Source organism: Cygnus olor, chromosome 3 (assembly GCF_009769625.2).
Source record: "Cygnus olor isolate bCygOlo1 chromosome 3, bCygOlo1.pri.v2, whole genome shotgun sequence".
NCBI classification, from domain to species: Eukaryota; Metazoa; Chordata; class Aves; order Anseriformes; family Anatidae; genus Cygnus; species Cygnus olor.
Window position 1 is genome coordinate 5,960,411 of NC_049171.1, and position 7,584 is coordinate 5,967,994.

At 44.3% G+C, this 7,584-nt stretch overlaps 1 long non-coding RNA gene across 1 annotated transcript in view; it reads right to left on the minus strand.

Moving 5' to 3' along the window:
• Positions 1–6,098: 6,098 nt before the first annotated feature.
• The window catches only part of LOC121067735, a 2,310-nt gene continuing 824 nt past the window's right edge, over positions 6,099–7,584 (minus strand). The window contains exons 1-2 of the long non-coding RNA XR_005818423.1: positions 7,263–7,584; positions 6,099–6,578 (exon numbers count right to left, since the gene is read on the minus strand). The exon at positions 7,263–7,584 is cut by the window's right edge and continues 824 nt beyond it. This is a non-coding gene — a long non-coding RNA (uncharacterized LOC121067735). The remainder of the gene's footprint in view (positions 6,579–7,262) is intronic.

Sequence of the window (7,584 nt, forward strand, 5' to 3'; positions counted from 1 at the left end):
CCACAAGAAAATGAGCTTGGTGGTCCCAGATTAGTTTCATATGGACAGGTGTCTACACCACAAAACCACCGTCATAACTGCTGTAGCTGCTGGGTTTCAGAAGGGAGGTCCAGGACTGAGCAGGCATTGATAACGCACGTGGTGCTTCTAGAGGTGGGGTCTTGAGGGCAGAGAGAGGAAGTTGTTTGCATCTGTTGAGGTGTTTCTTGGCATGTGTGTCCACTTCAGTTTCCTGAGCTGTCAGCTAGCTTGTAAGGTGCTCTCTCTCATTATTGTGGCAAGTGCTTTCTCCTACCTTCACAGAGAAGCCCTATGCCTCCCCTGCTTCTACCCTGTTAAACGACGGTCACGAAAAATTCAATGGGAAGTGTGTATCAAAGGTATTAAGTTCAGACCACACAAGTGGTCTTTAACTTCTTTAGTATGTCTTGGAAAAGCCTCCAGGAACACAGGGTTGGAAGAACCTTCTGGGTCACTGATCCCAACCTCCTGCTATTGTAGGCTTTCACTTTGCATAATCCTTTGGAAAAGCTGACTGATCTTCAAAAACGGGCACAATCACAGGAAACCTCATAACGTCTCCATACAAAAAAGGTGGCAAATCTGTTTTGCACTTCTTTAACATGTTTCATTCAAAAATTGTAAAGAGTTTTGCAAACATGGAGTTAAGAATTGCCGTACCAGCAGGAAGGAAGAATTACCCTTAGATAGGGACAATTTGGATGAGAGAAAAATCATGAGGCAGATAGCAACCCCATTCAGACAAAGCTCTCAGTGACCTGAGGGTTCTAGTTCCAGTACAGATATACAAGTCTATACAACCAAACCGATGAGACAGGCAGGAATTAAAATTGGAGTTACTGACTCCCCTTTTTACCTACCTTTTAACACACTTTCTGGATACTGGTGCTAAGACTACAGGTCCATCTTTGTTCAACGTATCTCACAGGGATTTCTTAAAACTTGTTACTTCAGGGGCTGATACCACTCCTACTGCACAGTCCTTATCTCTTGTGCAGATGCTATATTGGCAAAAGTTAGTGACTCTGTGCTTGTGAACTTGTCTGCAAAGCATATGGAAGTAGCCATGCCTGGGAGGAAGAGAAATCCTGGATAATGAGGTGCAGAGGCCAGATGTTGATGCACTGAGGATGATCATCCCCAAAGCTGTGCAATGCCTGGAGTAAGCAACTGGGATGTTTGAATGATTTTATTTGCTTCTATGGAGAAAGAAAGAAAGAAAAAAAATGTCTGGGTATGTTTTCTCAGGCTATGGTTCTTAGAATTGCTCATTTCATACAGTATCTCTGCAGCACATGTATAAAGAAAACTGTGAATTCAACCAAAATTCACATGCTTTCTCAGCTTTTCAGGATAATCTGGACTTTAGTGGAACAGCTGCTTGGCAAATAGGTGGTAAGGCTTTCTAGTTTTCTGACAGTGGCTCTCCTCACAGTGCACCAGGAAGACTGGGGATGAAAAGAACCAACCTGCAGAGAGAGTACAAGCGCTCATAATGGTCTTTCTAGGCTCTGCGTGGGTACAGGACATTGCACTGGACTTTTGGCTTCCCCACGCAGGCCTGGCTGTACATTGGTGTTCCAAAGAGCCTGTTAATGTTCCCTTGGCCAGCAAGAGGGGAACTGCAACCCCTGCCCCTGCTGTGCCTGGCACACCAACACGCTTCTGTGCCATCGTACTTCTCTAAGATCAAGTGCATTTTCTTTGTGGTGCTCCCCAGCCACTTCTGCTACAAAAATACTTTTCCTTACTGAAATATGGTATGTCAGCTAAGAAATCCATATGAACCAGGATGTTTCCTACGACAGTTCGCATCTCACCTTTAGCTCAAGACGCTGTGCAGAGAATACTCCCACAGGCTGAGAAAGGGAGCTGTGCTACATGGTGCGCTTAGCAGAACTGGCAGATCTTACACCAAAACTCTAGGTTTCACAGGCATCTGCCATGACTTGGTTACGTATTTTTAAATCACTTTAGTCAGTTTCCTCTTTAAGACTTTTGTTTGCTTCTTTTTTTTTTTCCTTTTTCCTTTTTTTTTTCTGTAACAAAATAAACCCTTTTCTCATCAGAGTTATCTCATTCAGACATAGACACGGAGCTTAAGTGTTTTTCATTTAGGTCAAGTTAGGGTTGCTTGAACTGGGGATGTGTGCTCATTAGGGGGGCATAAGATGCTGAGGTCTATCTCTGTTCTGGAAAGCTCAACTTCATGCAGCATTCTTTTTTTTTTTTTTTTTTTTAAGTGGAGCTTCCAAAATCCTGTAGACTCACAGATATGTTTTTAAACACTACTGAATTTGGGCCTTGGAGAGCAAGGATAAATTCCAAATTTGGGGTTGTCTCTTGACCAAAATTTTGAACGTCCTGAAGATTGCAGTGTTTGGATTTCATTATAAATGACAAAATTCAGGATAATGACAATGTTGGTGTGCACGTCTTGGCTGACTCACAGCAATGCTCCGCATTTGGATTTTTGATTGAGCCCCATCTCTAATTATAATGCCACAAGGGCTGGCTGAGAGCAGTGCTTCTATTTGACATCGTATGCAATGTGTTGGACTGTGCATTTTATTCCAAACCTCTGCTGCTATTACATTGAAAGTATTAGCTGTAGTGTGAGCTATCTGGGGATTATTTGGGCTTTTAGTAATCATTTCTGAAGGTGTATCCACGTTCATGATGCCCAGAGAGGTTGAGCAACGTTTTTTTCTCAAAAGGGGCTCTTTGTCTCCATGCCCATGTCGCCAGTATAATTGACACCTACAGAACAGATGTATAGACAGATGCAGGGTTTTTCTTTCTTTTTGTTTGGAAGCCTTACTGTCTACCTTCTAAGCTGGGATCAAGCATGACTTTGCTTGTTGACTCATGTATGGACTTCAGCAGCTGCCCTTTGGCTCTTCCACATCACTGCTTCACCAGTCCAGGTCTCCTCGTGTTCCTGGTTGCGTTCAGGCTCCTTCTGACTTTGGTCTCTTGATATTCCTGACCTAGCACAGACTACCCAGCTGAATGTGTTCCTGACTTCCTTGTTAACGACAAAATGCTCTTTTTACAGCTCAGTTTCTTTCCATAAAGTTAATCAAGCAGCCCTCCTTTTACAGGGCAGCTGACCCTTTGGTCTTTCCTCCTTCTGGCATGCTTAAAGTTCCCAAAGCTGCCAGAATCCCCCTCTCTCCCCTTTTTAAGGCAGTCTCATGAGTAAAAAAGCAGCTCCCACAGGAATGAGAAGTTTCTTGGCATATAGAGGAACCACCCCCAACAGTGTGCTTGCATTGTGCCCTTAAAAAGCTTCCTCTTTCCATTAAAATACATCATTGGAGACATTGGTGTATTTCTACTAGAGATGAGTCCAAACCATGAGGCTGGATCCAAACATAGTCAAAGTATGAGGTTACTTGGGAGTCGGAGCTCAATGTATGCTTTTTGGCTTGAGCTGGTCTCCTGTTTGCGCAGTGCAACTCAAAGAGCATCACGGCGCTGTTGGGAAAGCTACTGACACAACTAAGAAACCGAGTGGTAAAGGCTTGTCATCAAAATCAACAAACCTGAAGGCAAACTGGAACCTGGTGTCATGAGTAATTGTGACCCCCTGCCCAGCCACATAGAGCAAACTTTCTCCTTTCAATATTCACCAGGTTTTATGAACAAAAACAAACAAACAAACAAACAAAAATACCAGTTGCAGATGAAGGAGGGCAAGATCTCCCTGCATCCATCTTACTGGAAAAAAAGAAAAATCTTCTTTGGACTTAGTCTGCCTGCGTCTTTGCTGTGTACTGAGCTGCAAACGGTGGCTTTTCATTTCTTTAATTGACAAACACCATCCCCTAAACATTTCCAGGCACAGTCATTTTCTTTTCTCAGGTTTACTCAGTGGTTCTTACTGAGGTTTGCATTTTTCCATGCATGTGCTGAGAATATACGTGCCCCTACAATCTCATCTCTTGTGCTATGAGAAGTTTTGATAATGTAATTCATAAACAACTTCATTTTCTGGGTCTTTCTCTTTTTTTGCAGCTATCCTGTCTTTGGCTACTTGCTCCTCCCTTTGCAGCAAACTGCCCTATTTACTAAATACCGCAGAGCTTGCTGAGCTGTAGCATTTCATTCCATTTGTCTCTCTTCTTAAGGGGCTGATCTGTCTTAAAGAGATTTTTCTCTTTTAAAAATAATTTTGCTGTGGTTTTACAGTCAGCATGGTTTCCCCCTTACTCCCCCCCCCCAAAAAAAAAAAAAAAAAGAAAACAAAAAAAAGCAAACAATGCAAAACAAAACAAAACCAAAAACCCTGCAGGGCTATTTCTTCTCCTTCTCCCAAGATTATGTTGGTGTAACGACATTGACGCCAATGAAATTATTCCTTTTTCACCCTGGTATATAAGAGACAGAGCTCTGTAGGATGGGACATACTCAACACCTTCTCAAAAGTATGGCCGGGGACTGGGCCAGAAGGGAATCTCCATCTATCAAAGGGATCTCAAAGTGCTTTTTCATCTTCAATCTCTCAAACAGAGAATACAACCATCTGCCAGCAGGATGCAACTACCCCCAGGCTGAAATCAAGCAATGCATTTAACGTGGAGAAGAAGGCAAAAGGAGCACAACAGAGCCCTTTAGGAATGTAAGCAAGGAGTACAGTGTCCAGTTGAAATTAGTGTTACTATTTGCCTCGTGGAAACGCTTGGGAAGCCCAGCCAAATTCAGGGCTCCAGTCTAGAAGAGCAGCCGCAGTGAGGGCAGTCTCTGTTCCAGGGCGCTTGCAGTCCCAGTGACAAATAGCAATCAGACCGCGGGCCAGCAAGAAGTTGAGCCAGGCAGAACTAAAATATCCCTGTTGGAGCATGGTCCCATGAGACCAGTGTTATGTCTTACCAGAAACAAAGAGAAGAGCACATTTCCAGTCTCAAAGACTTCTCTGTCCCATTAAGGAAAACTCCAGACTACAATTAGAAAAAAAAAAAAAAAAAAAGGCAAGAAAAAGAGACACAGCCACAGCGTGCCAGTTTGTGTCCAAAATGCAGCTTTAAAAAAAAAAAAGGGCATGCTCCCAGGAGAAGGCTGCTAGCAGCCTCTCGGGCTCGTGGCTCTTGTTACCTTGCTCGGGAGGGTGGGAATGTGTCCCCAGAGGGAGACTATCCCTGCCCCAAGCCCAGGGCCCCTGTGTAAATATTGACTCAGAGCAAGGAGCGGCTGAATCATTCCTTCCTGCCCCGCCGAGGTGTCTCCCTCCACCCAGCGGGTGTCCAAGCCCACCCTGCGCAGCCCAGAATATCAGATGGGAGTTGGCACTGGTGATATTCAAGGGACGCGGACTCCGACGGAGAGACAGGAGTTCCTCCGTGTAGGGCTGACGTGTTTGTTTGCTCTCCGAGTGGGTGAATGTCTTCTCCAGATGGTTATTCAGGGGGACATGCAGTAGGAATGCTGGGCAGGCAAAGGGTCGAGGGACTGGGGAGCTCCTAGCACTGTTCTTCCACCCTCATCACGTGCTTCACACCCTGTTTTTTGACTGCTGGTACACAGCTGATAAAGGCATTCTGCCACCATCAATAGCAAAGGAAGGGCCTGGGTTCATGAAAACTATGCCCTAAGGTATATTAAAACGGCAGTGGATTTGTGAGAAAGGGTAGGGAGAAGATCCAGTCTCAGTTGTCCAACTGTTGGCAGCTCAGGATTCAACCATAACGCGTCATGATTGTGGATCATATCCGCAAATCTGTTCAGGTCATAATCTAAGGGTAATAAAGCAAAGCACGGGGAAGGCTCAGGACCAAGTTATTGTGACCACTGGCTGAAGCTGTGAGCAGGTGTCACGTACATTTGGGTGGCTACTGGCTTGTGTAATCGAACAGGACGTAGGGGAAGGCTAAGGCTGTAGTCGCAGAACAGGTCTGGGTTTCATTTCAAGTCTGCTGCAGATTTCCTAACTAGGTTCCAGCCTGTAACACAGAAATGACACCTTCCTCCTTCACTGAGCTGCACAAGGCTCAATGTTGGAAGGTTTCAAAACTGATTGAAGATCTCAGAGAAAAAAGAACAAAAAGTAAGAACAAAAAACATATGCCATGGACCTCTTTATATATATGGGAAGCACTGTATTTATATATTTCAAAACTGGGCACTGGGTTACATTTTCATTCCCCAGTACAAAGGCAAATACATTCCAAACAAAGCAATGTTGTTTCAACAAAGCAAGGGTTGAAATCTCTCCAGGGCTTCATTCTGTCTCATTTAGATCGGGCATAAGATCTTAAAGCAGAGTTTAGTGGTCGGCCGATCATGTTCCTCTGGGAAATGACAGAGTGGTAATTCAAAAAGGGTAGTGAAGTACAGCATTGTCTTGGTCTGCAGGACTGTTCTTCAATAAAACCAGAGGCTCACCCGGCTTACAGGAGAACATTTTGTTCCAAAGGAGCTGTGGCTCTTCATTAAACAAAAGAATTCACCTCCGGCTAGACTTGGGTGTAAAATGAAAATGTTCTTGGAGACAAAATGTCTTTGTGAAGACAGCATTTCCATGATTCCTGCCACGATTCCCTGGGCATATCTAGCAGCTGAAATGAAAGTTAGGACAAAAGGTATATCTTTGGGGCACCATCTTGCTTTGGACATGTGTTAAAAATTTCATTCAGACTTGGGAGGGGGTTTCAGTTCAGGCCAGGAGCCCTGAGGAGGGAAATAAGCACCCTGTGTCCTGTCTGGCCATGGGCTGGCACTCACCCACTCTGCACTGAGGACCCAGATTAGATCACGAGTAAGACTAATCTTTCAGGACTTTCCCGAAAGCCTTTCCTTGGAGTAAACAAGTTCTCCCACATCTGACAGAAGAGATTGGGAAAGAATCCCAGGGTATCTAAATACAAAGAGTTGTGAGATATGCCTCCTCCCCTCCGACTCTCCCAATGCACTCGGGTAAGTTCAGAAAAAGATGCAGTAGGGTCATTCTGGGAGATAACTCATGTCCAGACTGGCATAATTCAGGTGTTCAGATATGGCTGTCTCCCATCCAGATGAACTCTGTAGGAAAGATACAGCCCATGCAGTTCTTCATTGTATGAACACTCGAAAAAACACCTCAGGCTGTGCAGTTTCAGGGGATTTTTTTACAACATTATTTTCCTAAAAATGGCACCATCCCTCTGGGGATGAAGCATACTGGGAAATATATGAAAATTTAATGGATTCTGCAAGTTAGTTCCTACTTTTCTCATATATTTAAGTCAAGATCATTCCCTTACCATCTTCACATCTAGGGGCTCTTTTCTGTACAGCCAAAGTGTCCACCTTCAGCTTGACAAGGAGGTTTTGGCCTGCAGAGTCTTAGGCAGCACAACAGCCAAACTGTTCTTGTAGACATGCTCTTCTGTGCTGTGCCTAGTCATAGCCTCCTGCAAAACCTCTCCCTTTCACCCCAAAATTGATGATAAATGAAAGCCAACTGCCTTGGTTCCACTAAAGGTTGGAGAAGAGACTTCCCACACTCTTTTTCATTGTCTTTTGCATTTAAGTACTGTTTCAAGAGCTTGAGAAAAGGTACAAGACAAGGACTGCTAGACTATC